Source organism: Chenopodium album, chromosome 18 (genome assembly GCF_948465745.1).
Source record: "Chenopodium album chromosome 18, dcCheAlbu1.1, whole genome shotgun sequence".
In the NCBI taxonomy this organism is placed as follows: Eukaryota; Viridiplantae; Streptophyta; class Magnoliopsida; order Caryophyllales; family Amaranthaceae; genus Chenopodium; species Chenopodium album.
In genome coordinates, this window is record NC_137851.1 from 2,633,148 (window position 1) to 2,659,583 (window position 26,436).

Here is a 26,436-nt window from a genome sequence, read left to right on the forward strand (position 1 = left end):
GCTATTTATGGGCCTCCTCAGCATGCCCACGATACAGTTGTTAATAGCTGGTCTCGAGACCAGCTAGAGTTGGCTAGTCTCTCAGTAAAAAAAATGAACTTTTACCCTGATAAAAATGAATATTTTTTAATTAATTATTTTACAATAATTTTGAATTTCTCATTAATTAAATGTTCATTTTTATACAATATGATGTTCATTCGTATAAAATAAATGTTCATTTTCTAACTAACATATTTTACCAATACGAGTACTGAATCGCGGTTTCAAAATCGTGAGCTCCACCGCCATTAACGACCTTAGCTTCACCATCACCATTAACATTCTCAGAATTATTCCTTTCACTATCATTATTCTCAGCACCATCAACAATTTTGTCATCATCACTAGCTTCTCCATTAGAGATTTTCTTCGAATCCTCCGCTTCTTCCACCATAGAAGAAGAAGTAGAAGCTTTAATACTCGCACCACCAGCTGCACTATCTCTCTGGCGAACAGAATCGCAATAATCCGCCACCATCATCGTTGTCATCGCCGTCGCACCGATAATCTCCGCACGATTCTGAGATTGCCATAAGAGAAAAACTCGATTTCCATAAATTTCTTCAAATAATTAAATGTTCATTTTTTTTCTAGTAAATGATAATTTTGTTTCTAGTAAATGTTCATTTTTATAGTGCGAGACCAGGGAAAATTTTGCGTCCATGATACTGATAGTACAATTATTTATTTTTTAATTATCGAATGGGTCTAAGAAAATAAAAAAAAAAAATTAGAAAAAGTTATTTTATGTTTTCAAGATATTATTATACTTTTGTTTAAATAAAAAATAAAAAATCAAACATTAATGTCTTCGATTATACATTTGTAAAAAAATTATACGAGTACTTAAATTAGATTTTGCTGTGCAATGTGAGAATAGTGCACTATAAAAATTTTGCATGTAAAAAAGGAGGAAGCATAATAATAATAATAATAATAATAATAATAATAATAATAATAATAATAATAATAATAATAATAATAATAAGTTGGCAGATATATATTTCATGAAGGTCACTGCATCTGCGGATTCCACTTTCTTCTTAACTCCGCGTCAGGTAGCCTTATGGAAGTCCCAACAGGGGGATCACTCTTCGGCCTGGTTGCGGACGGTCCCGATATCGGGTTTGGGTCAGACTATGAATGGTAAGACTTACCGTAGTGTTCTTTGCTACCGGTTGGGTGTTCCTTTGTTCTCCGTTTCAACACCGTGTTCAGCTTGCTCAAGGGTTCTTGACGGGGATATTTATGGGGATCATGCAGTGTCTTGTGCTGGGATGGTGGGTATTAAACATCGGCACAACGTTGTTCGTGACACCCTTGTTGATATTTGTTTTCGGTCTGGGATTTCTGCTCGAAAGGAAGTTAACGTTGGGTTGATTGGATGGAACGACGGGGCTCTTCGACCAGCAGATGTGTTGCTTTATTCCTGGGATAGAGGCCTTGATGTATGTGTTGACTTGACGGGGTCTTCACCTTTAACGCAATCGGGGTTGTCTGACTTCGTTCCTGGTCGTGTTGTGTCGGCGGCGGCTCAGCGGAAGCGGAACAAGTATGGGGCGCATTGCAGGGCTATTGGCTATGGTTTTCTTCCTTTCTCCTTTTCTTCGTTAGGGGAATTAGAGAAGGATGATATTGCGTTGCTAAAGCGGGTTCAGGCGTTCGCTAAGACTCAGGATATTGGTGCTCGTGCAGCTGCTCACATCTTCAGCAGGATCGGGTTCGCAATAGCTAGAGGGGTGGGGGCCCAGATTGTATCTCGGCTCCCCACCAATTTCTTGTAAATTGATTGACTTTGTAGATTTTTTTGAAATTTTATAATAATAATAATAATATAAAAAAAAATTTAAAAAAAAAAAACAAAACAAAACAGCTTAATTGGGTAGGTAAGAAGAACTACCATATTAAGGCCTTGTTCACTTCACCTTAAAAAAATAATATTCAGTAAAAATAATTTCAGTTCAATAAAATTAATTTCAGTTCAGTAAAAATAAGTTTAGTTTAACAAAAATAATTTCAGTTCAGTAAACTTAAAGAAGAAATGTAATACAAATTAGTAAAAATAATTTCAGTTCAGTAAAAATAATTTAAGTTCAGTAAGGGCATGTTCTCTTCAGCTTAATTTTCTCCAATCAGTTCAGTTCAGTTCCTAATTTCCTTCTCTTATAAACAATTTGTTTCATTCAGTTCGGTTCAGTTCAGTTCCTAATTTCCTTCTCTCATAAACAATTCATTTCGGGTTCAACTCCAATCAGTTCAGTACAGCTCAATTCAGTAAATCAGAACATGCTTTAAATATAATTTAAGTTCAGTAAAAAAAAAAAAAAATTCAATTCAGCAAAAATAAGGTAAAGTGAACAGGGCCTAATATAGAAAAGTGAAACCTCTCTCAAGTCAATTACGGCGTACAAAAATAACTTGATTGTATGGTTTAAAAATGAGTAGTACTCTATAGTATGTAAATATGAAGTGGTTGTATTTTGTATCACATGAAATCTACTTAGTAGTATATAACATCATCAAGAAGTTGCTCATACTTTAGTATAAATTAAGTTCCTTTGTACTTGTAACAATGGTGCTAAAAGCATGTGTAATATGAAGAATATTCATAAAGGCAATCTGTTAAAAATATTTAAATTTTATTTCACATCTATATATGTAAATAAGATTATTAGCTTAACTATGCAAAATGAAAACCAGAACTGTATGGACAGCATTATTGATAAACAAGGTGATCTTGAAAATTACACTAACAATTAAAAATTCATGCAAAAATTTGGTATTTCTTCAGGAGCGAAGCATAGTCCTTAAAACTACCTCTCAATATCGTTGGCAATGGCTATGGCATCCTTTGAAACACCTTGTAGTCCCATTCTTGACATTCCAACATAATACAAATTATTATTTCCTTTCCAATGAGTTGGAAAACGATTCTTTGGAAATCCATCGTTATTTAGTATATAACCGTAATCCTAACAACAAAAAAAAAAAAAAATCATTAAGTGTTTATGCTATAATAATGTAACATACTTATTGCCGCTTGTTAAGATAAATATAGAAGAAAAAAAACATAAAGAATATGATGATGATAATCAGTTTCTGTGTGTATGTGTGTTTATGCATGTGTGTACTACAATTGCGTATAGATTAAAATACTAAGATTAAATTATTATTCAAGTCTCATAAGCTTGAGGTAATGTACATACCTTAAGTCATTCACAAGCCGTGCTTTTATATCCAGTAGCAAATATTATTGCATCAAAGTCTAATTCAACTTTATCTTCAAATATGATTTTGAAGCCGTGCTTTTATATCCAGTAGCAAATATTATTGCATCAAAGTCTAATTTAACTTTATCTTCAAATATTATTTTGCTCTTATTAATTCTCTCAATTCCAGGTAAAACCTATAATTTCCACAGATAAAAAAGATAAAAGGTGAGAAATTGGCATATAAAGTATCAAATGATAAATTCAATGGTATTTTTTTTCTAATGGGAAGATTTTGTGGTACTTAAAACTTAACCTAACTTTCTTTGGCATTATCCAACAATGAAACAACAAATTATTTAAGGGATGGAATAATATTTCCTTAAATAATTTGTTGTTTCATTATTGTTGGATAATACCAAAGAAAATGTTAGTAAACAAATATTCACGAGAAGAAAATTTACCTTAATTTTTCCAGATTGAATTTCTGCAATGGTTCCCACATCAAGAACAGGATCAAGAACAGGACTTCTTCCCTTTGTTGCCTTAAGTAAAAAAGGACATTCATTTGGTCGACAAATTCCATACTTTGACAAATTTGCATACATCACCCTGCTAGCAAAAGTGACTAGAGCATCCACTGTTGATAAACTTAAGTATTTCAGCAAGTGCATCCCCCACAAAGATCATTTCTCTTGTAACCACATGAACCTATATGATTTGATCAACAATAAATTTAATTCGCATGCATACTTTATTTGTGTTCGTTATATCTATAAGATAAAAAATATGATTAAGAAAACACTAACCGGATTTCTGATAACAATTGAAGTGTTGGCTCCTAAATTACATAGATCATAACTAATTTCCATCCCAGAATTACCACATCCAACGACCAACACATCTTTGTCTTGAAACTCACGACCAAACTTATATTCACTGGAATGTATTATACCTCCCTTAAAATCCTTCAAACCAGGGATTTTAGGGATATAACCCTTTCCATTTTCACCTATTGCGACAACCAAAAAACTTGCGACGAAAACTTTAGTTATTTTCACTAATGTTTCCTTAGCTTCAACTAGCCACTTTCCCTTGGCTTCATCAAAAGATGCAGATTCAACATAGTGAAAGTATCGCGGCCTGATATCAAAGTCGGAAACATAGTTATCAATGTACTCTATGCTTACTCATATATTTTTTAGCATGTGGTGCATGGGGTTTATAGGGTAATGAGCAAAATTCTTTAGCTAGATGAAGATGACATCGATCATATGCGCGTATCTTCCAAAGAGAAGCATAACAATCTTCTTTTTCAAGAACAATGTAGGGAATAGATTTTTTGGTTAAGCATGCAACAATACCAAGCCCTGCAGGACCTGCTCCTACTACTAGGACTATTGTTTCCTCCAAATATGTTCTTTTATATAATTAATTGTTTTGATTTGCAAAAAAAAAAATGTATATTCAAAGGATGGAAGGACTTTGGAATTGGTATTTTTGATGACTTGGGGAGAAATTTGGGACTAAATAGTGTGTTTGAGATTACCCCTCCAGATTGTTTAGTATGTATATATAGGATTATAATAATGGGTTGTACTGTAAGATTTTTCAAAACATATAGATAATAACCTTCTTATGGAATATGACAATTAATATTGGTGGCATTTCCTTTATATGATGATTTTGGTATCTTTTGAGATGAGCGCATGCATTGGCATGTGGTGTTAATAATACTAAATATTTTGAGTGATTTTGACTTTCTAATAATTACAACACATAACGTACTAAGTCATGGTAAAATGTAATGTATCCAAAAGGCATTCCTATATTTAATATGAATAATATGACAGTTAGTATTGGTAAAATTTAATAATCATTTCTGTGATGAGTTGGTATTATTTGGAGGGATGGAATTGGCATGTAAATGTTGTTGCAAATAAATTTTGGGACAATTTGGCATCCTAAGATCTACCATATATAACTTAATTGCTAGGATGTGCAAAAAAAGTTAGAATACAAAAATCATTTCCTAAATTTAATATGAACAAAAAATAGTAAACGACTGCCTGTATTATTGATTTCATTTTTCATTCACATTTAATTTTTATAAAGTCTAAATGAGCTATTCAAATTTAGCCATAAACCAATCCTCTAAATCTTTCAGTTCTTACTTCGCATACAAGTATTGCATAATTAATATTTATATTTTCACATTGAATTATAAATGAAAAAGTTGAGAGGTAAAAATGCACTAAGTTTTACTATTTAAGAAATTTAATTAATGCAAATTCGTATCCCTTTAGGGATACATATATCATTAGCCAAATATATTTCACCCACACAAAAGATATATCGTAAAAAGATAGATTTTTTTAGTATAAGATGCCTAAATAATTATCTATCTAAGGACATGTATGTGTATTTGATTTGCTAGAGCCATGGATTAGCTGAGTTAAATGTCTTTATTATATGTAAGTAGACTAGACTGTGATTATAATAAGGCTTAAGTGTATCATATAGGTCATATATGTATTGGATTAGCCAAAATCACCAATAATGGATTAGCTTAAATTAAATAGCCTATGTAGTACATAAATGTACTTTATTGTGATTAAAATGCTTAATTATGTATCAAATTAGAGGTCATATGTGTATTGGATTTTCCATAGCTAAATCAATGGATTAGCTAGCTAAAAATCAAATGTCATCTTATATACATGAACTTACTTATGATTATAAGATGTAATGCCTAATGTATATTGGATTTTTCATAGCTTAATATATATGGATTTTCTTAAAATAAAATATCTTGTGTGCATGATTGACATCATAAATTTGAAAAAATAAAATATTGAGGAAATTTATGTTAAATAGAAAAGCATTTGTGGATTCATTTGATTTTACCATGTTTGGTGTTGATTGAAAAGGTAAGTCACTGAAATAAAAATGATATACTTCATATCATACATATCCCATCTACTTATGATAAGATATTACACTACATATCCATGTGATCTGATCTACTTATGATATGATATGATATACTTCATATAACAGATCAAATTATACTTTTGAGAAAAGACTTGCCTAATTCGTGTTATTAAAGTTGTCCTAGTAAAATGTACTAAGGAACTATATCTAAATATCTTGAAATAAATGATGATTATTTAAGAAAAGATGGACTAATAAATTAAAATTTTTTTTAGGGTCCGTTTAATATCATTTTACTTTTTAGTTTTTTTTGGTCTTTTTTAAAGTCAAATTATATATGTCATACAAAGAATTAGCAATTAGTTTGACTTATTGAAATAATGAATGTTAAGAAAACTGACAACACAAAAGTGAAAGTGAAAACTGCTTTTTTTTCTTTTTTTTTTTTATTATTTGTTTTGAAAAATAGAAAACTAGAAACAAAAGAAAAAAAAAACGCTTAGAATAATAAGAAACAAGCCCATAGGTTTTATTCGTAATGAAAAAAAAAAAAAAGTAAAAACAAACATAAGAAAAAGTGGTTTTGAATTACTTTTCGGTTGTTGCTTTTTTTTTTTTTTTGGAGGAAGGTTTAAGGGTTAGTTTACCCTCTCATTTTTTCCCAACCTTTTATTTAGTGGTTGGAGGCCCTCCTTCCACCCCCGTGAGAGGGGTTCGATTCTCACCCCAAGCAAGTTGGATCCCTTATTTTCCCCCCAACTTGCAAGGGAATTCTCCTTACCTTAAAACTAGTTGTTAGCCCAAGCAATGCCCTGGTTCATCCGATGAAATATGAGATTAAAGATAAAGTCATCACAATAATAACAACTAATCATGATACATTAAACATAGTTTGCAAAGAGTCACATTAGCCTCTAATTAGTGACTTAGATGATCCCACGCACAAAATTTTAAAATGTAAGCCTAAGTTTATTGGATTGACCATTGATATTTGCTTCCTTTTTTCGACTCTACATGTTTGATTGGAATTTTTTCATATCACAAAGAATAATTATGATGCACTTGTGTTACAATTAGTGATTATGATTTTCACGATCATATTAATATTCAGTTTCATAAAATTAGTTATGAAGTATTACAAAAACTAAAATGAATTTTTAATTAATATTTATAAACAATTACAATGGGAATTGAAAAGACCATGAATAATGCTGAGGCGTGTTATTGTTAATTTTGTTAGATTTGATTAGTTTCGAACAATGGTTCAATTTCCATGGATAATTTTGCAGGATTTGGGAAGGAATGAGGAGGTGCCGATTGATTGAATTGTTTGGCCAATTAAGTGTGTGTGTGCATGCGAGTGTGCATGTGCATGTGTGTTATTTTTAATTCGAATATAATCCCTCCGTTTTTTAATATGGTGATCATTTCAATTTTTCACAAGATTTAAGGATAATGGAAAGAGCATGTAATAAAGTATTAAAACTTTAAAAGTATGAGTATTTTATATGGAATGAATAATAATGACATTATATAAATGAAACTTTGGATATAGAGATATTTAATATGGAAATGGTTAAACAAAATAGATTAATTACAACAAAATTATGTAAAATAAAAAAACTTTGACTAAGCTATAACGTGTAATAAAAATAAACACAATATTTTGGGACACCTTAAATGAATTGTAGGAACTATATTATAAGATAAAAGGAATCTATAGCAATGGTATTTTTTCATGGTTAATTATTTTTTAATTATATGAAATTTTATTTTATTTTATTTATATTTTTTATAAGCTAAAACGTTATCTCTCCTCTAATTAAGGTTCTTATTTACTGATAGCATTAATGTAAATTGTAACTGGTTGCTTTGGGTTTTAGAAATAATATACTTAGATAGATAGATCTGACTATATATATGATTTCGCGCCATATTATTGACATATGACAACATAGCATGTATTAGTGTATTACCATTAAGTTTTAATAATAATATAGATATAGATGCTTATCAAGAAAATGATCCATGCTTAGAGTTAGTTTGCCACAGTGACACATTATTAAGTACCTGTTACCGTAAGGAAAAATATGGATCATGCTAACGTAAATGATAAGCTAAATACCTTTGAATTGTTATATATTAATCATGAACTAATCATATGCCCTGTTCTTCTTTTATTAGTAATATAAAAGTCATCAATTTGCTGATATAATTTGGAAAGCACATATATAGATTTTGTAATACCCCGTATTTTTGAAACGTATTTTCTAATTAGTATTCTCTTAAAAAGGGTATTTTAGTAATTTATTTTACTATTTGAATTTTGGAACCAAAATGATATTTGAATTTTGGTGCCAAAAGTATTTTAAAACTCAATTATTATTTTTGGATTTTGGATAAGATTTATTATTCATTTATTATATTTTAAAAATCGGATTATTTATATATATTTCGGATATTTTAATTAAACAAAATTATATTTTATTATTAATTTAAGATGGTCGAAAATTCCTAATTTAATGACTATGATTTTCGGATTTTCTATGTATAGAAAATCTGATTTTCTTAGTTATTTTATTTAGTGAATAATTGGAATTTTATTAATTAATTATTTTATACAATAAATATTATTTACACAATTATTTTTAATTCCTTAAAACTAGCAAATTAATTCCCTAAATATCTAAAGCCACTATGAAGGATTTTTGGGTTACTTATTTTGGTAAATTATATTTTTAATTATTTCCTCAAAATATCTTATTTTCCTTAATTCTATTTCTCCATCTTATTAATATCTAATCATCATATTTTCTTGCCATTAATTCTTCTTAATTATTCCCCAAGTAATTCTAATTTCCTTATTATTTTTCATGACATACATACCTTCCATATTCAAGTATACACAATCACCTTAATATCCAAACTTTCCTTAATTCTTTTATTCACTTCTCCAAGTAATTTCCTTAATTTTTTTTTGCCATAATTCTTCCCACATTCTCTCGCCATAATTCTTGCATGAACTAGCCTATAAATACCCTTTCATACCTCTCATATCCTTCACACCAAAAACCAATTCTCTTCTTGTCTCTTATTCTTCTTTTCCCTAAACCTTTTCATACTTTTCTTCTCCTCTTTTCATACAAATATTATCCTGTATACCTTTGAACCCAGTTTTCGAGCACTTCTGGTCAGTTTTTGGGGTATTGATGTTTCACAGAAGATTGTTCCTCTCAAAAAATCCTTGAGGTTATGCTCAAGAATCACCCAATTCGGAGTTATATTGAAGGAGTTATGACCTCTGCAAGTTCTGCCTATTCTTTCCTACGAAAATTCAATTCTCTTTAATCCTATTCTTTTATCTTCTTCATGGTTAGTTTTTTAAAATACAAATAAGCTATAATTTTATATTAAAGTATTATTTTAAAAGAGTTTTATAGTCCATGCACATTAGATTTGAGTTTATGTTGTGATAACCTTATGGTTATGTTATTTGCAAGGTGTATTCGTGATTGAACTTTGAAAGTGCGAAGTGTTGATTGATATTCGGAATCAAGGTTCTCGAGGTTCTTTTTTTGTGATTTTTCTAGCAAGGATCAAGGTACATTTAGGTGGCTAGATACCTTTGAAAGTGATTGGTTTGAATAACATGTTTTACATGATTTGATTGGTGATTGAATTAAATTGATTTGAATTATGATTTTGAAATAAATTATGTTTGAAGGTATTGATTTTAATAAAAGAATTTTGAATGATTGATTTTTAAATCATGTTTTGAATGGTTTGAATTACTTATGGTGTTTATATAAAGGATTTGATTTTAAAAGGTTTGTTGAATTAAATAAAAGGTTTTTCAAGGAAGAGTTATTTATTTTGAAAAGTTATTAATATGAGATTTTATTCTCAAGTATCTATTTAAAAGGTTTTGATTTTGAAAGTATGTGGAATTATTAAAAAAGATTTTGAATTATATTGGAATTTATTGGATATTAAAAGGATTTATTGAACCATTTAATTATTATTATTAATGCTTTATAAGCATGTTGGTAATCCCACTATGCGGATTTGGTATATTGATAAGGCTTTGGACTTTGTATGACCGGGTCTTTCCTCAAGAATAGCCTTGTAATATAAGGAGACTAGCTTGGGGGGTGTGCACACTTGGGTGAGGAATTGGATTAAAAGAAATTGGTTCTTAATAAAGGAATTGGTTTTATTAACTATTATTTTGAATATTGAATCATTGGAATCGGTTTTGGAATAATGAATTTGGAATTTATTGGATTAATTATTGGAATTGATTTTTAAAGCATGTTTGCAAATAAATTGAGTTTACATTATCTTGCACTTATCGTACTTAGCATATTTTGCTAATCCGTATTTCTTATTTGTTTTGGTTCGCCCTGTTTACCGTAATGGTAAGCAGTGTTGACTATTTTCAGGTGGAGTCAATAATTGAGCATATGGAGTCCCGGGAATGGTTTCACCTAGATTAGGAAGTGTTAGGTCTGGTGTCTTTATTTTGAGTACTCATAACAATGTTACTATTTTTATAAGTATTAATAAGAGAAAGTTGAGTTTCCGCTGCAAGTTTTGTTGTTGAGTTAAGTATTTTAAGTAGCCTTGCGTAATCACGCGGCGGTAATACGCCCAATTCTATCTCTACAGTATAATTATACGTATTATACTAGTATTTTCGTAGAGGGAGATTTGGGGGTGTTATAGATTTGCCCCTATATAAGTAGGACTGTAGGAGCATGAACAAGTCTACACAAAGTAAAACCTAAATGTAAATAGCACAACATTTTTTTTATCAAGGAAAATAGCTAGTACAATAACATAAACCTTAAGGAAAAGGAAAAAACAAAATTAACATCCGCAAAACTTAACACTAGCAATACATAGTTTTTTTAAAATTCTTTTGGGACTAACATAGTTTTCAAAACCATATCAATATCATTAGCAATGACTATAGCATCCGTTGATACACCTTGTAGTCCCATTCTTGATAATCCAGTGCAATACAATCCATTTTTTCCTTTCCAGTGATTTGGGAAACGGTTCTTTGGAAACCCATCATCTTTTAGTATGCTATCATAATCCTACAAAAAAAATACAATACCATTTTAGGTTTTTATGCTATAAATTTGTAATAATATACATAGTATTTCTAATAATAACTAGTTTACATACTTACATGCACTACTTTGACTAATTTATTAAAAAAGACATAAATAAATACTATGAAAAACATGTAAGCCGGGGTTTCTGCGTTTTTTTAAAATATATCTGTTGTCTCTTTGTATTTTTTATTTTTTTATACACTTTTGATTTTGAACATTTATTTTTTTTCTTTTTGTTATATTTTATTTAGACATACCTCCTTTATCATCCAACTCTCATACCTTATGTTAAGTCAATAATTACACATTTCATACTTTATTTTACTTTTATTCAATATATAATATACTCACTCGGGTGAAGTGTGTAAACTAATTTGGTATGTAGAGCTAAACTTAGATAAACTTACGAATGAACATTTATGATCGATGATCATGAATTAAGTGGTTACATAAAGAGAGTACATATTAGTCACAAAAATTTATTGATTAGAATTGTACATACCTTAAGTCATTCACAAGTCGTGCTTTTATATCCAGTCGCAAATATTATTGCATCAAATTCTAGTTCAACTTTATCTTCAAATATTACTTTGCTCTTGTTAATACTAGCAATCCTCGGTAAAACCTATTTGCAAATAACAAGAATCAAGGTAAGAGATTCACTCAGATAGAAAATGATATATTTTTGATACTTAGCAAAATTTTCTTCACACAAAAGTATGAAAAAAAACAAAGAATTTGTTTTCTTAAATTAACCCCATTAAAATCTTCTGACAATGTTGAAACCAAGCTAAGGCAAATTATAAAGTGCATTTTTAATATTGTGAAATATGCAAGCCAAATAATATGGACCTTGCGCGCATTGTTATGATAGATTGTACTATCCTCCTGGAATTCAATACTTTGAGTAATTTTTTTTTACAATACTTGTCGATTTTTTTTGTTGTCATCAGTAATTATAATATAATGACAACAATAAATTAGCTTACATATTTTTTTTGCTTTTATTCGATGTTCCAATATGTAATTATAAATTTGTATGGAAAAATAGAGCATGATTTATTTCTAGCTGAGATGTCATAAATAAGGTTTTCATTCATTGATGTTTGGTGTTCTAATTCAAACCTCTTTGTAAATAAGTCCCAAAGGATATTATATTTCATTAATTAAATCCATACGTCATCTGCAATTGACAGTTAACGATAATGAAAACAAAGTTAACAAAATCAAACAAGAATTAACCGAGAAAGAAAAAGGTTGATTGGTATTCATTTTTATTTAATGATGATAGGATAGAAATTGGTGATTGATGATGTGGCGTTATGCTAATGTTGGTGATGTGGCATTATACTAGTGTAAGAAGGGACACAAGTGACACAGAGAAATTTTTAGGAACACTTTTTAATAAATAGTATACATAAAATCGTTTTTTTTTCTTAGCAAAAATAATAATACCAAGAAAATATTCCAATGTATAAAAGAGATGGTTAACAAAGAAAAGGTATGAATTTCACCTTAATTTCCCCCGATTGAATTTTATCAATAGTTCCCACATCAATAACTGGGCTTCTTCCCCTGGTTGCCTTCAAGAAAAAAGGGCCTTCATTTGGTCGATGAATTCCGTACTTTGACAAGTTTCCATACATTAATTTGCTAGCAAAAGTGATAAGTGGATCCACAATTGACAAACTAAAGTATTTCAACAAGTGCATTCCCACAAAAACTAGTTCTCTTGTAACCACATGAACCTGGATGGATGAAACAATAAGTTTATCCATCAATACATTTAATTTTTTTATTTTCTGTGAGCGTATGTGTGGGTAAAACAAAATTTAATTTAAATTGTAACAATATACACAAATTTAGTGGACAAACAATTTGGAGCAAAGAAGTCTAACCGGATTTCTAATAACAATTGAAGTGTCAGCTCCCGAATTACATAGATCATAACTAATTTCCATCCCAGAGTTGCCACATCCAACGACCAAAACATTCTTATCTTGAAACTCGCGACCATACTTATATTCACTAGAGTGTAAGACATCTCCCTTAAAATCCTTCAACCCAGGAATATCAGGAACGTAACCTTTGCCATTTTCACCTGTTGCAATAACCAAAAATCTTGCCACAAAAACTATAGTCACCTTTTGTAAGGTGTTCTTGGTTTCAACTAGCCATTTTCCCGTGGCTTCATCAAAGGATGCAGATTCAACTGAGTTAAAGTATCGAGGCCTAATATCAAAATCAGAAACATATTCATCAATGTAATCTATGAAATCATCCTTACCCAAATATTTCTTGGCATGCGGTGCATGAGGCTTCAATGGTAATGAACAAAATTCTTTTGCTAGATGAAGATGGCATCGATCATATGTGCGTTTCTTCCAAAGAGAAGCGCAACAATCTTCTTTTTCAAGAATAATGTAGGGAATAGATTTTTTGGTTAAGCATGCTACAATTCCAAGTCCTGCAGGACCTGCTCCTACAACTAGAACAATAGTTTCTTCCATTTTTTTCCTTTTTTTTTTGGGTTTTGCAAAAGAGGTGAGAAAAAACGTAGAGAATGATTTTTTGTTTTGAAACTAAGAAGAAATTGGACTTGAGTAAGTGCTTCTTTTACTCAAGGGGGACTGTAGGACTAAATAGTATGTATGTGTGACTATCCTACCAGATTGTCTAGAGTTTATATAGAGGATTGTGCCATAAGATTTTTCAAAGCCTCAAATACAATCAGATGGGATATATATGACACATAATTCTCGTAAAATTGTTAATTGTTTGATTTTTATGATAGTTTTGGTACCTCTTAGAATTGAAGGAGCGCATTGACATGTGGCATAACTGATACATGACTAATTGACATCCTAAGGTTTATATCAAATAATTTGACCAGATCAAAAATTAGAAGAAATAAATAATCATTTCCATAATTACATGTGAACATAATCTTTACATATAAATGCTAATAAATTATTAAGATTTGTATTGTTTTGATTTCCTTTTCCTTGATAATTTCTATAACCTCATAACAAAAAAAAAAAAAAAAAATTTAATATCCCATTTGATTTTTAGCATTGCCACTATAAAGTTTTGAACACGTGATCCCTGGAATAAAAAGTGAAAATTCAACCATCAGTCCAACATTACATCAATTGTTAATGGTTCAAACTAAAAACAACAGTGTTTACAACAATAATTAGTTGTAACTCCAACACATCTATAATATTTGACAATAAGAAGGTATCATAGATTTTTTAACCCTAACTTCTTATGGTAATGATATTTTTTTCATCCAACTTTTTAAAAATGTTTTCAAATATCATGTAATTAACAAAAATTCACGGAATATAACATCACGGGTCATTTCTTGGGATACAGACTGATTATAGAATAAATAGTGTGCCCCTCTCTTCCACTAGAAAGATGCCATGTCATCATTGTAGGATTTAATAAAAAAATCTTTATATTAAGATTTGCTCTTGGATCCATCAAATTAATAAACAAGAAGTTTTACCATCTTTTCTCTCCATTAAGTATGCATTTTATTCTATTAAAAAACAGTATGCATTTTATTTATCTTAAATTAAAAATAGTTACCTTAGACAATGTGGAGATAAATACTATGCACTTTTTCATTTGTTATTTGTTAAGTTTTACTAGATAATGACTTGATTGAAAGTTATTTTATATATCAAAAGTTTCTACACTAAGGGCCTGTTCACATTTACTTAATTTCAGTTCAGTTAAGTTCAATTCAGCTCCAATCAGTTCCGTACAGCTCCAATCAGTTCAATTCAGCTCCTAATTTTCCTTTCTCATAAAATATTCATTTCAACTCAGTTTAGTTCAGTTCAGCTCCAATCAGTCCAGTTCAGTTCAGTTCAGCTCAGTTCAGTAAATGTGAACAGGCCCTTAAATACATAAATATACTTGATAACAGATGATTATTATGTATGTAAACAATTAAATTAATTAATAAGTTGAATTGTTTATTTATTACAAAATACATTATAGAACAATAGTATTATTCAAAACATCAACCCGAAACACTAGTTAAATACTATACGTAGTAATTAAATACATTGAAATCATACATCGAAACAAAACAACATACATGATTAATTTTTTATTACTATATTGCTTATATAGGCAAAATTGGCCTTAACATCACCAACTTTGGGTTGGGTGTAGCAAATAGCACCACCTTTGCCTAATGGTTTGCAAAACACTGATATTTGTAATGGGTGTAGCATGTGTCATAAACGACTATTATAAGTATCCAAAACAACACCAAATATGCCTATTTAAATGATTATCGATACCATTTATTATGACACTCGCTCTACCCATTAATAGAGTTGGTGTTGTAGTGCTACTGAGTACACCAAAGTCATAATTAATGCTAGAAATACAAATTTCCTATATATTGACTAAGTGTTCCACAATGGAGAAAAAAAGCGAAATTGTTCCACTTTATAAGGTAAAGGAGTTGCCCCTATTATCACCGGGCCAATTAGCTTTAGTATGGAACCTTATTAGCTCCTTTAGGCTTATAAGTGGATTGAACTCTCCGATTTGGTTGCTAGACCCATATTTATGGACAAACTTTACATAATCTCACATGAGATGAATATATATGGAAAAGTTTTTTTTTTTTTTCTTCTAATGAATTACATGAAAACATGCATGTTTAAAATGAAAAGGTGTATAGGTGAAAAGGGACTTAAATCTCCCAAATTGTGTTTGCTTATTTAAATTTCATAACTTAAACAAAATATGGGAAATTTTACATGGTAACCTTCAAGAATAGTAAATCCTATTCGGTGTGGAAAAAAAAAAAAACTTATCATAGTTTTTAGTGACCTTGTAGAATGGTAAAAATCTATTTAGTGACCTTTTTTCCATTTAATGCCATTTAATAGCTAACCATTTCTAATATTAGGCTCATTTTTAACCTAATCCCCTAAATAACTAACCTACCCCCTAAATCATTATATATCCACACCACCACCATCCACTGCACCCACACCCAAAACCAGTCTCTTCCCCATCTGTTATTTTTCCCAGCCAACTTCTTCCCTTTCCTTCTTATCCTCCTAGTACCCAATTAACCCCATTCCTCGTTATATATACATCCTTATTACTTAGGTTCAATGGACAAATCAGAGTATGTTTCAATAGGGGAATGCTTTGAATATATGTCAATAGAGTTCAAAAAGAGTTGAAGAGAAGAGGAGAAAGTTGAGAGTGTATGATTCAACGGAGTAGAGAAAGCTTAGGTGGGTGGTGGATTCGAGGAGGTGTTTTGGGTTTTTTTAGGGTGGGTGGCTCTAGGTTTTTCGGGGTGGTTAGGGGGTTTTGTGAGTTGTTCATGTTTTTTATGTGGTGGTTTAGGTTTTTTAGGGGGGGGGGGGGAGGGGCTTTTTGGGGAGGTGGTTGGGCTTTGAACAAGCAATTCAACTAGGTTTCAAACACTTAGTCTGGGTTTTAGGTGGTGGATTTTCAAGGGGTGATGGTTGTTTTTATTGAACGGTGGTATAGGGTTTCAAGTAGTGGGTTTTTTTCGAGGTGGTGGAGCTAGGTAATGATGTGGTGTAAACTAAGGAATAGGTTAGTAATTTAATAGATTAAGGTTAAAACATTAGCCATAAATCAATGGGTCAACCAATTTAAGTGAAATTAGGCCGCTAATTAGACTTAATCAATTCTAGGGAATCATTTGAAATTATGGTAAAGAAAAATCCACCAAATAGAATTTACCATTATTGAAGGCCACCATGTAGAACATGTCAATATTTATTGTGAAAAAGACACTTAGAATTATGTTATGCCTAAATTATACACCCAAATCTCATTAAATCTGATTTGGCAATAACACACACTTTATATACATTCTTAAACTGGTATAAATATTAGCACCCTTTGATACATGTTATTATTAGAATGATATCATTTAAATTCAACTTAATACCAACGAGTGTTATTAGAGTCATAAATGACTCAAACTATTAAAGGCATAGAAATTCTCGAGATATCACTAGTAAAAGAAGTTGAAGAACCCTAACAGATTCTATTCATATAAGAATGACGTTTTTAGTAGGACCGGATCTTGCTTTGTAACAAAGTCTTAATTTCTATTGGATTTACAATTCGTTGAGATCTTATTCCATATGATCTTCATAACTGTATATGAAATTTTGTCGTCCCGGCCCCAAACCACTCAAATTCGCGTTGATTTTAGAATTTAGATCCATGTATAATTACACACCTAATAAAACATTTTCATCTTCGCCACAATTATCATGCTTGGATAGGAATTTCCTTAGCTTATTAGTTTTTCATTAGCTTGTTGAGAGCAATGCAACATATATATGCGCGATAATTTTTAACTTGAGTTTAACATAACCATTTCGTGTGAAAATTATTGATCATTACCTCCGCCATATAACAACGTTTAAACAACCAAGCATAAACGTGATATGGATTGTCTTCATTCCTTCATAATCTTGCATAGTTATAGTTGCATGACCTTCTTGAGGAACTTTTAATCTATTATGGAGGACAAAATTGCAGAAAACTTTTCATTGTGTACTTATTAGTCCCTCCACCTCTTTATTTTTAAGTGGTTTGGTTAATTAAACCTACATTCATTGGTGGGGGATTCAAGTGCTTCTTCACTATAATGGAGAAAAACGAGAGAATATACGAGTCTTCAATCTAATGGCTCAAAGGATGTGATCTAATTGATCACAAAAAGAGCTTTTTTATAACACAAGAAAATAAACCCTAATAAAACCATAAATTGTTCTCCAAGTATACTTAAAATAACCGTCATAAAAGAAAAATAGTTTCAAAAAGCATTCCATAAACACATAAGCTTAACCTGGACTGAAAAAAGGTCTCATCCGACAAAGCACGTCCGTGCTCCTTCTAAAAAAAAGACGAGGTAGAGACTCAAAATCCATAACTTTCGACCAGACACAAATGTGCCCCTCACGGGCATGCCGTATCGTCAACAAATTTTAGCTTCATCAATTCTTCGAAAAACAAACTTAACTTATTTGTTTCTTATCGGAATTGATCATATGACCTATCGTCAAAAAGCTCTTGAAACAAGTTATCACCTATAACTTGAATCACTTCAAAATCGCTTATAGTTTGAGAGATATCTGCATTCAAAGTCAGTCCTACTAGATTTCAAGTCACAAATTAAAATAATTTAAGTTTAGCAGAAATAATTTAAGTTCAGTAAAAAATAATTTCAGTATATCAAAATAAGGTGAAGTAAACTGGACCTTAGTTAGGTGATTTAATATTGTTAAATTTTCCAACATGCATGTCAACCTATAATAATTTTATCTTTTAGAAAATTGAAATTTTCAATGGTTTAAGTTGAATGTAAAAGACATTGAGTTACAATTGTTACAATAATAAAAGAACGGATGATGTACAATATAATCCCACTTGTAATCTAATTAAAAGCAAAAGTAGTCAAATCACATACCCCCAAACTAAGGCATTTGTTACTTGGTCAAGAAAGAAAGGTGTCAAAAATTTCATCGATCTTATAAAAGACTCAAATTGCCAATTCAAAGTTGTTCTTGTTAGAAACTAAATGCCCCCAAATTTTCGTGTTCTATTGTCATGAAAACATACATCACTACACCCTACCCTTAATATATGGGAGCGGTCATGCTTTTCAATTTGTTTTTTCACAATGTAAATACAAGGATTATTATTGCATGCAATTCTTCTGGTTTTACTCTCTTTAATTCGTCTAAAACATTAATATAATGTGCTCAAACTTTTAGACGAAAAATAAACCACCTTGAATTATATTCAAAGGAAGAAAAGTGTGATGGTTCGAATTTAATTGCATGCACTTAATAATCTACATCATATCTAAGTGAAGAGCATGACTATTATTAAACTGTTACTATTTACTCCTTTCTATTTTTATTTTTATTTAAACGTCCAAATTTGTATCCAAAAATAAGTTTGCATGCATTGTTCAAACTTATCTTTTTGAATATTGTTCAAGGCAGTTTATTTCTAAAAGTTTTCAACACATGCATCTATTTTCAGAAATTATATACACCCTCCGTTTCATAATGTTAGTCCCATATACTATTTTGGGCGTTTCAAAAAGATATACCCATATTGAATATATTTCATTTATAACTTGATTTTTTTTGGAATTAATAAGTTGTGAATTGATATCATGACTCTAAGTAAGGAAATCTTTACCTTAAATTATGCAATTATGACTTATGCTTTCCTAATAAAAAATTTAAAAAGTTAAATAAGATAAACTAATTATGAATTATGTTGTACTTTAATGTTAGATTCCAAATATATTCCTTTTCTTATTTTATGTGATTGATTCCGTATGGGACTAACATTATGAAACGGAGGGAGTAAAATTCTAATAAGTTACATACATTTGACACCTATTTTTCTACACTTGATACATGCATCAGATGTAAGAGAAAAATGTATATGACTACTATTGTTTGTTACTGATGAGTTTAAGTATACACTCTTTTCAATAGTACTACTCTCGTAATATTTATTTATGGTTCGTTGTGATGAAGTTGCCAAGTCAATTTTGTTTAGTAGAATTCAAGAATTTGAGGCAACAAGATAACGTCTTATCTAAAGACACTCTTCTCTCCTCCATCTCAAGGTGTCTAGGGATATGAACAAATAAAAATGCATGCATGTGTGATGAAATTTCTCAAGTTAAACTACCTATAAATTAGATTCTACTAATAGGTAAAATAGGGTGTAAAGAAATTAACTAAATGCAAACGTAGACTATACGTATTTAAATGTTTGTTTGGTTGATATATATGTGAAATCATACAATATAGAACTTCAAATTTTGAATTGTAATGTTGTTTGATTGGCAAAAAAAGTAACTAGTCACACTTTCTATAGGAAGTCCTATGGTCAACTAAAGTTGATGTACATTTGACCGGCATAAAATGATCATAATTCATAATGATGTAACTTCTTCAGTTGGTTTCAAAAAAAAAAAAAAATGTAACTTCTTCCGTCAAAATAGGTGTTACAAAAGCCATTTAGCACAAAAGTTATAAGAGATCAAACAAATCAAACACTTGTCTAAAATGTATATAGGCCATATGGGCATCGAGGCACACAACAATGAGCGCCATTCAACTATCACATGTCTCAACTACACCATCTTCTTAAAAATTAATAGTAAAATCAAAAGATAGTTTATTCATCTAGGAAATGTTGAAGTTGAACCCCATGATCTCGGGTTTAAGAAGTTGTCAAGTTGGAACTTAACCGTTGTAAGACTTGAAAGTTGCATTGTAAATTTGTAATCACTAATCTATTTGCTTGAAATAGAATTGTCTAAAGCATAACAAATTCATTTCTTAAATTAACAAGATCACAAATTCACAATATGTTAATTCCGTTTTTGGTTGATGTACATTATTGTCAAGCGTACATTATTGGTAAAATGTAAATTATTGTCAAAAACTCCAAACATTTCATACAGTATTAAATTTTTTACGTAGTGAAAAAAAAGGAGGCCCAATGTATGGCCCATACTAGTATTTGAGTATTTGACCAAGAAACTGCATTACTAAGTAAGAAAGCAGTGTCTACACATGATTATTTTTATGAAAAAATGAAGAGAGTTGAGCAAATTCTCCCCTAATAAATCTCAAGCTAGCAATACAATTCATGGACTACAATGAACCATTGATCTTGACTCCCGTAAATAAGATTATATTCTCTTCAATTTACTTTCACATAATTTGGATATACCCTAAGTTCAAAAAAATTAAGTTCTTCAGACTAGACATGGCTTTGTTTAGTTTACCTTATTTTTACTTATTTCAGAAAAATAAGTTCAGATTAGATTAGAAAAAATAAGTTCAGATCAAATCATTATTTTATGTGCAGTTTTATATCGCTAAATATCTTTAATTTTGTAACGAAAAAAATTGTGAAAATCACATATTAATAAAATGCACATTATTACGAATCTAACAAGATCCCATTTGATTTATTTTTTCCGTATAGATTATCGTATATTTAAGGTCAAAGTTTGGTCAAATTTGACATTCAGATCAAATCAGAGCAGATCAGATAAGTAAAAATAAGGTGAACCAAACAAGTCCATATACTCATATCATAAATATAAGATCAGATGATTTTATATAGGTTTAGATTAGTCGAGATAAGTTGATACAAAGTAACACATCCTAAATACAAATTGAGCCATTACATTTTGTCTGCCGAAGGTGCAATTAGCTAGTAATTTGAAGAATTGATTACATTTTTTTTTATTTTTTTTTACTTTAAATAGATATTTGCACTAATTTCTTGAACTTTTGAAGTGAAATATTTCACAGATGTTGACTTAATAACTTTATTCAATTCATAATTTGAGATGTTTGTAATAATAATAATAAAGTATCCTCCCGGCCCACTAATACAAAATGCTCGGAGAGGCCCACTTCAAACAACCGTAACAAAACATACCAGCCATTAAAGGCCCAAACTTTTCCAACATTCCATGTTATTTAGGCCCAAACTTAACTTTTAAGTTGTATCAGCTTCAGCCTACAGTTTGTAAGCCAATAGCCAACTACTTTTCAATTTCTTTTTTTTTTCTTTTTTTCTTTTTCTTTTGTGTGTGTGTGTGTGTTTTTTTTTTTTTTTTTTTTTTTGAGGAGTTTCAAATTCATTTCTTTATTAAAAGGAGATAGAAAAAACTTCTTATCAAATCCGGACCTTCTTGTTAGACTCATTAAAAATATGAGATCTTATTGGATTTATATAAATATATACTTGTATTTTTCACAAAAATTTAAACTTTTTATAATTGTCACTTATACTTAACAAAAGAAATTAATAATTTAATATTTGTATTTTAGACTATACAAAAGTCAAATGAGTCGAGTTTAGATGACACTATTTTAGTTTAATTTCTCTAATCAATAAATATACTTTAACCGAGATCAGAAGTCAAAAACTCGTTCTTAATACGTGAAAGCAACATATGTATGAAATTGGAGACTCAAAAACAAAGATTATGGCCTATATACCCTTATTCGTATTTATTATGTGGTTTGTTGGGAAATACATTCTGTTTGAGTCTCACAATTGAACATTAACATCGTTAATTAACCAAAACAGTCAAGTTGTTGGTTAATTTGGTACACTCCATTCAAGTAGAAAGGCAATATGACAAATATTGACAATGACAACATGCATTACTTCAATAACTCGTGTGATTATAAAGCCACCTTTTCCCATTAACTCGATGAAAATGTGAATTTGGTTTGATCATTTTGACTTTGAAGATCCAAAATTAAAGAAGAATTAAGGGATGAAAATGGCGGCTTTGTTACCTTAATTGGCTAAGGTTAGTTGTTAGCCTAGGTCAGCAATTCAAGATTCTTTTTTCATTATTATTATTATTTCTTTTCTTCTAGAAGTTCCTTTTTATTTCATAATAATAATAATAATAATTACTCGTATTATTATTACTATTATTGATGGCTATCTTATTTTGTAACAGGGTGGCATATTTTGACAAAAGCAGTGACATAATTTTTTGGTTGATTATACAAGTATAATAATATACTCATTATTATTAGATAATATCGTATCAAAGCATAAAATATTTATATTTCATGCATAATGTTTATGATGACCATAACGATAGACTTCATGCATTTCAATTATCCTTTGAGTGTAATGTCAATTTGTCACCCCTTCTTGGAAAAAATGGCCACATTATACAAACTCTTCTCATAAAATAAATATACATACATATAATAATTTTATAAATATTATTTTTGTCAAATAATTGGGTTATTAGTTCATTTTGTTGATCAATCACTCAAAACTCAATTTAATAAATATAATTCGTCACTATCTATATATAACAAATGATAAATTTTGTTGATCAAATGTATTTAGTACTAGGGATGTAAATGAACCAAGCCGATCAATAAACTACTCATATTCGGGCTCGCTTGAATCTCATTCATGTACGTTTATTTAATAAATGAGCCGAGTTTGAACAAATTTTGAAGCTCGTTTAGTAAATGAGCTTGAACATGAACATAGATATGCTCGTTCAGATAAGTTCATGAACAACTCGTTTAATTTATTTATGTTCATGAACTACTCGTTTATTTATGTTCATGAATTATTGATTTATTTACAATTGTTAATTTAGTTATTAAATTTATAATTAAGATTCATCAATTATTATGCTAATTCTGAAATTTTCAAATATCAAAAGTACAAAACTCATTTATTGGAGAAGCTCGATTATTATTAAGTTCGTTCGTCATGAAAGGCTCGTTAAATAAACGAGTTGTTCACGAACCGTTAGTGAACAATAGTGTACTAAATGAGCCGAGCTTGAACAGAAATTTGAGCTCGCTTGAAAGCTTGGGATCGTGCTCGAACTCGCCTAAGTTAAATGAACTTGAACATGAACAAGGTAATACTCGGCTTGGTTCGGCTCATTTACACCCCTATTTAGTACGAGTATACAATTTGATATAGAGTATAGAATGTTATTTAGAGATAGATAGAAATTATAATAATCATATAAATTGTGTGTATGAAGTACAAGTATAAAATGTTTACTTATTATAAGTCAAATTTATTGTCAAAATATTTCATGTCGACAATATAATATAATGACAAAGCAATATGATCCATGTTGTTTAAGATTTTCCAAGTGTCTTTACAAGTAAGCACACTTATGAAAAATCTTAGCTACTCCAATCCGAGGTGCAAGTTGTATACTAGTTTAATTTGTTTGCGAAGAGATTGAAGACAACCTAGCAAGCAATACTTCAGTGAAGTTATCGGCCCACAATTGATTCTTTTTTTCCCTTGTTTGTTGTCCTTATGGATCATTTTAATGATGTATTAGGGTGTGGGGATATATTATGGCCTGGCATTATACACCGGAGTATATACCATATAATGAATTAATGATATAAAATTGTACATTAAATGGCCCTATGCACAGTTTTTACGTATTTGCTCATTATATCGACGACATTGAATGGACACTAACACAAAGGTAGAATGTTTTGTATACGTAGTTGAAAAAAGTCCGTTTGACTTTATTTATCAACATTAATCAACCAAGATGTGCTAGCGTGAGCCTGCGAGGTGAGTGGAGCTCAAGTTTATAGCAGTAGAGTAGCATATATATATACTAAAACTGCTAAACAAATTAGAAAGTACGCTTCGAGACGCTAAAAGATAAAAGCGGAAAATTGATTATAGGGAAAAATGTATGTATGCTATATTCAATTCATCGATATGATATATCGATTGTAGAGCTTTGTGATCCTAATTACTACGTATTTTATTGACTTTATTGATAACACGATATTATACATGATTTATATGTGATATTTAGTCATATTTTATGGTGTTTTCTTCATTCTCCTAATCTTTTAGAGTTAATATTCTTCCTATTTTGATATTGCTCTTCTCGGTTTATTTGTTTTTATAGGAATAGGGCTCAATTTGTTTGGAATTTGCTTTGGACGTGAGATATTCTTCATATGGAGCGTTTCTAGCATCCACGAAGCTTCATGGCAGCCTAGTCCGCAGCTTGATTGCGGCTCACCGCCGCGCAACTTGCCTGCGGCGTACTTCATAAAGGAGCAATAAACTCGAGGTTGACAGCCCACTCCGCAGCTGTACCACGACTCTCGACCTTGTACCGCAGCCCGGTTGCGGCCTCTTCATTACCAACGAATTTAGCTCTATTTTTGGGATTTTAGGAGTCCTAATCCTAAGTAAAGACTACTACTGTTTTTCTAGCATATAAATAGGTTTTAGATACTCTTTTATTTATCACTTTTACATACATTATTTTAGAGCTTTTGGTATTTTGTTCTTCATTATTATTTTCTAGGATTCAACTTTCAAGATTCAAGATTTCATAATTAATTCCAAGTATTGATTTCTTTTCTCAATTATCTTATTTTATTATTGTTAATTATGTATTCTTTATTGATTATCATTCTTGATTTTATTATTATGTGTGAGTAGTTTCATAATCTAGGGTTAGGTTGAACCCTAATATGGATTAATGCGTTGTTTAATTCCCAATTCCCAATTTAATTAATTTATAATTCCTCTTTGTTAGGGTTGGTTTTATTATCAATGATTAACTAGAAATAGTATTATTGAATGTGATTGGGTTTACAACGAAAGTTGATTCTTAATTGATTTTAGAACCCTAATTAAAAGTAAGAGCTTTTATGCATGAAAAATAGCTAATTGTTCTTGCTAGGACTTATATGATGTCGTTTTCAATGTCTTTAATATGTATGATTCCATGAAAATAGGTATGATTTCATGTTAGGGAAGCTATTAGTTGATCGAAAGAAACTCTTAATATTGTTTCAGGGAGCATCTGTCCTGTGGAATATTTATTGATTTAATTGAGGGAAAGGGATTGTTCTATAGCATTGATTCATATTAGCGGGGATACTTAATCTTAGATGTCTTTAGTTCTTGATTAATTCATTATTATAATTTTCGTTGCTTGATAGTTCGTAATTGTTCTAGTATAGATTTCTCGATATTGATTGTTTACTTGCTTAATATTAATTTGAGTCTGTTTAATTAGTTAGTCCTTAATCTCTTGGGATTTGACCCTACTTGCTCAACTACATAGTAGAGTTAGTTCAGTTATTTTTGTTAGGTACGCGACACGCCTATCACTTATTCCTATAACATCGTCGTAGGTAAGTAGGCCAAAATCTTATGAATCTAACATAAAGCAACACATGGAAATGAAGATGCGTTGAATGAGGTGCAACATGAGTAAAACGGCGTGTTGTCTAGCATGGGCTGCTATATATGCTTTGACCTCCTTTTGTTTTTTATACCGTTAATCACTTTATTGTCATTAAAATATAGTAATTGATGGAGATATCAGACCCTATAGATAGGTAACATACATACATACATACATATAGTAGTATATGTTAGGAATCAGGAAGCCGAGGGCAATTCTCATGTTGTATTCGGTTGTTTTACTTCATGTATCTCCTCTAGGCTTTCTTTTGATATAGTATATCCAAATGAGC

General features: G+C 30.2%; 2 pseudogenes; both read right to left on the minus strand.

The window, feature by feature from the left end:
• Window positions 1–238: 238 nt before the first annotated feature.
• On the minus strand, window positions 239–5,445 carry LOC145590696 (putative indole-3-pyruvate monooxygenase YUCCA10; annotated as a pseudogene).
• A 5,650-nt stretch (window positions 5,446–11,095) lies between these two features.
• Window positions 11,096–13,818, minus strand: LOC145591058 (putative indole-3-pyruvate monooxygenase YUCCA10; annotated as a pseudogene).
• Between the last annotated feature and the right edge of the window lie 12,618 nt (window positions 13,819–26,436).